The sequence below is a fragment of the Vidua macroura genome, chromosome 8 (genome assembly GCF_024509145.1).
Source record: "Vidua macroura isolate BioBank_ID:100142 chromosome 8, ASM2450914v1, whole genome shotgun sequence".
NCBI lineage: Eukaryota > Metazoa > Chordata > Aves > Passeriformes > Viduidae > Vidua > Vidua macroura.
The window spans coordinates 18,216,945-18,223,870 of record NC_071578.1 but is presented as its reverse complement, the minus strand read 5'-3'; the positions used below and the strand labels follow the sequence as shown (position 1 = coordinate 18,223,870).

General features: G+C 45.8%; 1 protein-coding gene across 3 annotated transcripts in view; it reads left to right on the top strand.

Moving 5' to 3' along the window:
• Window positions 1-922: 922 nt before the first annotated feature.
• Window positions 923-6,926, top strand: part of MAPK8 (mitogen-activated protein kinase 8) — a 39,046-nt gene continuing 33,042 nt past the window's right edge. For all 3 annotated transcript variants that reach the window (XM_053983537.1, XM_053983536.1, XM_053983538.1), the window contains exon 1: window positions 923-978. The gene's annotated coding sequence lies outside the window, so the exon portion shown is untranslated. The remainder of the gene's footprint in view (window positions 979-6,926) is intronic.

The window sequence follows — 6,926 nt, the reverse complement described above, 5'->3', positions numbered from 1 at the left end:
ATTGACAGTGAATTAAATGTGAAATGTCCGTTTTCACAGTACCCGTGTCTAACTGGCAGATTGTATGTATTTTTAAATACTGCTCATAGGGCCTTTTTTTTGCAGCAAAAATATACAAAGGCTTGCTGCAGCTTGCTGATTGGCCTCCTTTTGTCTCTAAGCAGGGACTTTCCTGAAGAAAAGAAAAAACAAAAACAAACAAAAAACCCCAAACAATGCCAACAATGATATACCAAGGAAAATATTTAAAGTCTAAGGAGAGAGTACTTATGTCAGGTGCCAGAAACCAAAGGCAACGGTATGAAAAAGTCAAGAGATTTCCCCTAAAGATTTAGAGGAAAAACTGCACCAAAACAGACACAGAACGAGAAAATGTCACACCACTCCAGAAGCCCAATAACGAGGTAAAGCACTGCCATGCCAGGCTTGCAGCGGGAAGCCTGGAGCTGCCAAGGCCGTGAAAGATGTCAGCGAGCAGCACCCATGCCAGGGTGCCAAGGAGGGTGCCAGCGCACTGGCACAGAGCGCCAGGGCAAAGGCCTCAAAACATGCAAATATTTCATGAAAAGCCCAGCAGGAAGAGAGGTCTGGCTACCAGGCGTAATCCAGGAAAGGAATTGCTCCAGGGAAGGGGCGCGGAGGAGACAGAGCAATGCTGGTTCCCTGCAGGGATGCGCGGCTCCGGGCAGCCGGGGTGCCAAAGCCCCGCAGGGACGCGGTGGGAGCCAGGCGGGCCGGGGGCGGTGGGGACCGGGGGCAGCGGGAAGCGGGCAGCGGGCAGCGGGCGGGCTGGAGGCGGCGGGGGCCGGGGCCGGGCCGCGGGGCGGGCGGCGGAGCGGGGCAGCGCCGAGCCGGGCGGAGCGGGGCGGGGCGAGCGCAGGGGCGGCGCAGCCGCAGCCGCGGCGGACGGAGCGCGGAGCCTGTGCGCGGCCCGGGCCCGGCTCATTACTCAGCGGCCGAGGCCGGAGGAGGTGGTCGGTGAGCGGGGCCGGGGCCGCAGCCCCCGGGAGCGGCGGTGGGCGGAGGGGAGGGGAGCGGGGCGGCCGCGCGGTCCTGGGGCGGGCGGGACAGCGGCCGCGCCGCGGGGCCCGGCCCGGGTCGGGCCGGGCGGTTTTGTTTACGTTTCGACGGGCGGGAAGGGAGCCGGGGCGGGCTGTGCCCTTGCCCGGGGGCGGGCGGCGGTGCGGGGCACTCCGGCCCGGTGACCTTCCGTGCCTGCTCGAGGCCGGGGCTCGGGAGAGGTGCGGGTGGATAATGGCGGGGACCTCTTTGTTGGTGTGGCAGGAGGGGCAGGAGGCTCGGCGCGGGGCTCCTCCTCCTCCTCCCGGGAGCGGGGGCACCCGGGCAGGCCGGGCTGGCCGCTCCGTCTTCGGGGAAGGAGCGTTATAGGGCGGGGTGGTGGGAATGCGGCCCTACCATGACCTTGTTCTTAAAAATGCCTCTTGAAGCAAAAAATACTTTTCTGAGATAATATAACTGCCCTAGATGCACAGGCTGGGGGTGACCGGCAATGTCTTTTATTTTTTTGCCTTTTAATTCTTGAATTTCTTTCAAAGAGGGTGAGCTATCGCTTTGCAGAATTTCTTTTGCTTTTGATTTCTGTGTCGTTACATCCAGCTTTCCTTCCTGTTTCTTTATGCCTTTCTGCCTGGAGCAGTTCTATCAGTGAAGTTTGACCTGAGCTGCTTTAATAACCTACAAAAACACTTGATTATTTGTTCCACTCCCTAGCTACAAGAATGGTTTTGCACATATGGTGTGGTGTTGAATCTCACTGTTGTACAGAACAGGCTTACTGAAGGCTTTCAGGCAATCGACAAGACAAATCCTACACGCTTTGGCCTATCTGATAATACAAACACAAAGGGTGTTATGCTTGTTCGGGGCTGGAAAGTATTACTTGCCCTAGGGCATGTGCATGTGGAATTGAGCAAGCCTACTCATTGCAGCTGGGTTTTACTCGCAGGTGTGGAGACTTAAGCAGTGCTGGTGTTGCAGGTCAGGTGAGACCTGGTCTCAGTTCTGGAGGTGCCAACAAATGCACTTCCAGGGCAGAATAGCAACTGACATGCTTCAGTATGTGTCTGCGGGCATTTCCGTGTGTTAGAGAACTTGGAAATGGTTTAAACTGTAACATGAAATGAATCTGGGCCAAACTTATTTAAGGGTGCTGTCAAAGTGATTTCACTGACTTACTTGAGTGTTCCTTGTATATAATGAAGGGAAGCTCTTGATTCTTCTAATAGTAGCTAATAGAAATGTTGAATTTCAAATAGTCCCCTGCTTTGATCTCAATCTCTCGGCACAGCCATCTTCCCTTTTTGCACCACTTGGTTCAGAGATGTGTAATACAGGCTAGTTTGACAGTAGGATGCATAACATGGGATGGATGGCAGGGCAGGGACCAGACTCATTGCAGACTGCCTGCAGATCTTGATGATTTTCAAGGCTAGGAAAAGTGGGATAGGAGAACAGAGAGAGAAGTATCTGCTGAACCAAACTAATTGCAGAGAATGTACAAAGTTGTACTCTGAAACAAAGCATTTTAATGTCTTCCACTGCAAAAGTGCCAAGGTTTTTGGACCACTGGCTTGCATAAGCTTTCAGTGTAACCTTGTGGGCTACCATATACTTCATGGAGACTTCTAAATCAAATATTAGTAAGGTGATCTAAGAGGCTTCCAGGTCCTGTAGTTTTTGGACTGTGTGTTCTAGGCAAAAATAAAGTTGCCTGTTGTGTGTGGATTTTGTATTTTTCTTTTAACCCTGCTCTTTAAGGACCAAGGCTTTTGATGGGTGTTATTAGGTGTGCAGGTGTAACCTTCTTTGCAAACGCCTTAGTAGAATTGATATGCAAATATTAAGGAATAAATGTTGCACAGTGGTAACAATTTATTTTCTGCCTGTTATTTACCTGAAATGGCTATTTACTATATATATGTGTTTTGGTTTCTTTTTCATCCTTCCTCAGCTGCCTAAATTATTTGGATGCTCATTGTTTAAAAGATGCATGGAAACTACACATTTAGCTCCTCATTTCTGAAAATTGATCCAGCATTCTGGACAAATACATATGTCCTTCTTAATAGTCCCCTGAAAAGTGTAGTGTGTTATTTCTTAACCTTCATTTTCCACACTCCCAATCCCTCTCCTTGATACTAAAAGTACCATGTATGTATAGAGTTTTACTGTATTAGTTATTTTCAATATATATAGTGATCCACTTTAGAAATTAGACCAATCTTGTTTTGAGCCTTTTTTTTTTTTTAATGAAGGCTAAATGTTTATTGCTGTAAATGGTTCCTTTAAGAAATCCCTTAGTCGTTAATTCAAAACCTGCAGAAACAGGCTTCCGTTTATGTTATGGAAAGATCCTTGGCATTTGAAAGCTCTTTAAAAATCCAGTTGAGCCTACTTATGTTGCTTGCCTGCCGTGAAATTCACCACAGTTTTGCCATAGGTTCTGAAATACTTTATAAGGTATTCTTGTGTGTGAAGAGATAATGATCTTGGTGTACTAAGCTTATAATTAATAGCTACACATTTCTCCTTAACTTGAAATGATTTTTTCTTTTAAGTTATTAAGGACTAATTCTTGATTCTTTTTCTGTTCAAAATGATTCTGTTCAAGCTTGATACTAAAATTATTGTTGCCCATACTGTCATTTTTATTGTTGGATAAATGCTACTTGATATGTGAACAGATGGGATGCTTATTAATCATTCTTAGCTGAATATTGCAGACTAATGGTAAAATGAGGACTGACAGAAAAATATACTTCAGCTCAATGGTCAGTTGTGTTGGTAACAAAGGAAATACTGTTACAAGCTCATTTGTGTGTACACTTAAACCAAAAGGGCACGCATTGATTCTACAGTGCTACTGGACAGCCTGTTTGCTGTAATTATTGATTTTTGAGTATTAAAGAAAAAAAGACAAGCACACAAACTCCAATAGCCTTCCATTACTTTACTGATGCTATATTAAGATTTTTTTTTATTTTCATGTATATATATAAAGCGTGCAGGAACCCAGTATATATTCTTTGAACTATGGCTAAAGTGTCCCATCATTGTAATCTGTATCCATTCAAACATTTACCTTTCTCCTTATCTGCAGAACAAAAATTGAGATGTCTCAAGTCTGGTGTTCCGATGTTTGTGAAATAAGAATGATGAGCAGGGGGTATCCTGTTTCTCACTGGAATCTCAAAAGTCATGGAATTGCCCGGGTTTATGAAATGAAACTGATTCTTCAGCTGTTGGTTGCTGGCAGAAGAGGAGCTGGGGCTCCTGCTGGGCAGGAGTCAACACTGTGCCCCTGTAGCCCTGAAGGGTAATTGCTGCCTGGGCTGCAAGGGGCAGGGCCTGAGCAGCAGGTACTGGGGAGGAACAGTTCCCAGCTATGACACTCTCCTGCAGGGCTGCTGGGATCACACACACCCCCACTGTGGGAGAGACACATGGAGGAATCCAACCCTGGGTTCCACAGGTGGGTGGGGGCTCAAGTACCTGAGGGTGCATAGAAGATTGAGTTTGCAACCTCAGGGGGAATATAATTGCTGCATTTTACTAGCTTTAAGCAAGAGGTTATAGAGGTGGTGGAGCCACTTGCCCCTCTGAATGAATCAATGGCTGCAAGACATAAAAATTGAAGCTTCAGTAGGTTATGAGGGAATTAATGTCTTAGTGTAGTAGTCAGCCCCTCTTATGGATCAAGAGCCCAGAAGGGCCATGAAGTCTTCATCCATACAGACTTCAGACTCAACAAGGTCCACAGCAGTCTGAGGGAAACACAAATTTGAAGTTCTGCTTGTTTTGTAGATGATCTACAGAGGTTGCTTCCAAGCCAAATTCTAATTCTACTGTTTATGGATTTTAAAACTTCTATTTTCCAAGTAGCTTGAGGAAGTTAGCAAAACAAAGGCACAGTGATTTAGGTAAACCAGGTTGCTCAGAACTGTTAGAAGTTGTGAAGGGAAAAGTAATGAGATGTGATAAGCATCTTAGTTCAAGTGTGATGGTGGCAATATGGATTTTTCTGTTCTGCATTGAACTTTCCAGCTGACTGGGCCAGAAGTGCTTCCAGGCTAGCACAAAGGCCAAAAAAAAAAAAGGCTTATGGTACCTGTCATGCCTGTGATCACTATGATGAACTTAGAAACCCATCAGCAACCAAAGAAACAACAGGCAGTCAACAGCCTGGTAGGCAGCTCGAGTTGGTCCAGGTCTTGCTTTCTGTGTTGGAGGAACAAGTTGGCAGCTGCTGCTGCAGGGCTTTGATCTGCTGGGTGGGTGATGGTTCCTTATGCTTAGCTGAAGTGTGGTTATCCCAGCAAGCGGCATCATGGAGCGAACCAGCTCTGAGTTCCAGCTGGTCACAATAGCGGTCCATGACTGCAGAGGGGTGGCAGGACTAATGGCAGCTGGGAGAAAGGAAAAGGGCCATTATAGATCCATAGATCTCTCTTTAATGCTTGTGCTGCCTTGAGAAGATGTCCTGCATCTCAGTCATTTCTCTTAAGTTTTTACGTATTTATCTATTTAGCAAAACCAACCAGAAGTCTTAGTGAAAGTGAGGTCAGCAATACAGACAGTTACAACCTAGAGTAAGTGTTTTGTATCTTATAACAAAGCAGCTGTCCTGGTATGAACCTGTAGTATTTTAATATGTGAATGCAGCTGCTCATGTGTGACTCTTGAGAGAATTGTGTAGGAAATCTGGTGTTAGGGATGGCACATGTTTGAGAATCCTAGATGTATTCTTTAGTAGCTTTAACACCTAAGATGATGTTGGAGTAAGTACGAGTCACAATGCTTACTTGCTGTACCGTGTAAAAATACATAGTTTTGAAGATGTAATCCTAATGTTAAGTTTTACTATGGAAACAGTAAAAGTGAATGCCATGGCTGACATGCCAACCAGCATAAATCTTGGTAAATTCAAGACAAATTCAAACATCCTGGTCACCTTCACAGAAGGAGGAGTAATAACATGATAACCTAAAAAGGTTTATTACCAAGGTGTGGGCTAGGTTCACTTGTTTCATTTCATGCCAAGAAGTGAATACTTGGGAGACACACGGAGAGAGGCAGGTCCTTGTGCACGGCAGTAGCTCATTTAATGAGCGGCGGAGCCTTACAGCAGTGGGTGACTTTTGTTTGCACAGTTGCAGCAGTACAAAACTCATCCTTGTTGAACAATAGACAAGGTTTCTTTTGCTGTTTTTTTTTTTAAACATTACAAGGTTCTTGTGCCACTTACGTGTCGAGATGGTGGAAGAAAAAGACAGTTCAGTTTATAATAAGATTATATTGGACATAAAAAGGTTTTGTTAATACTAGCATGGCATTGTGGGAAAATCACAAAACCTTGATGTGATGAGAGCTACTTTATTCTCCTCCTATTTTAGTTTATTTGAAATTCTTTCTTAGTTTTCTTCAGAAAATTTCTGATCACAGCTTTTTGTAGGCCTATCCACCAGTGCCAGTGTATGGTGCTCAGCAGTACTTCTGAAGGCTAATATTCTTATTTAAAGAATGGAAATTCTCAAACTCTTACTATTTTTGGGAACTTCTGCCATATGGTAAGGAATATTTCTTTTTAATTTAGGTCAGCTGGCCTAGTTGTGTGCCTTCCCAGGATCTTGCCCACAGCCAGCCCCTTGATGAGGGGAATGTTGGAGAGCTGATGCTGCCAGCTCTGCTCAGTAATAGCCAGAACTCAGGTGTGTTGTCAACCCCTTTGTAGGTCCCAGTGCAGAGCACAGCACTGTGAGGGCTGCTGTGGGAAAAGGAGCTCCAGCTCAGGCAGGCCCAGTACAAGCTGTTAGCACAGAGGTGTTCCCATCACTCCTGACTGGGCCAGCCTTGGCCAGTGGCATGTGCGTCTTGGTGCCAGCTGACACTGGCTCTGCTGGACATGG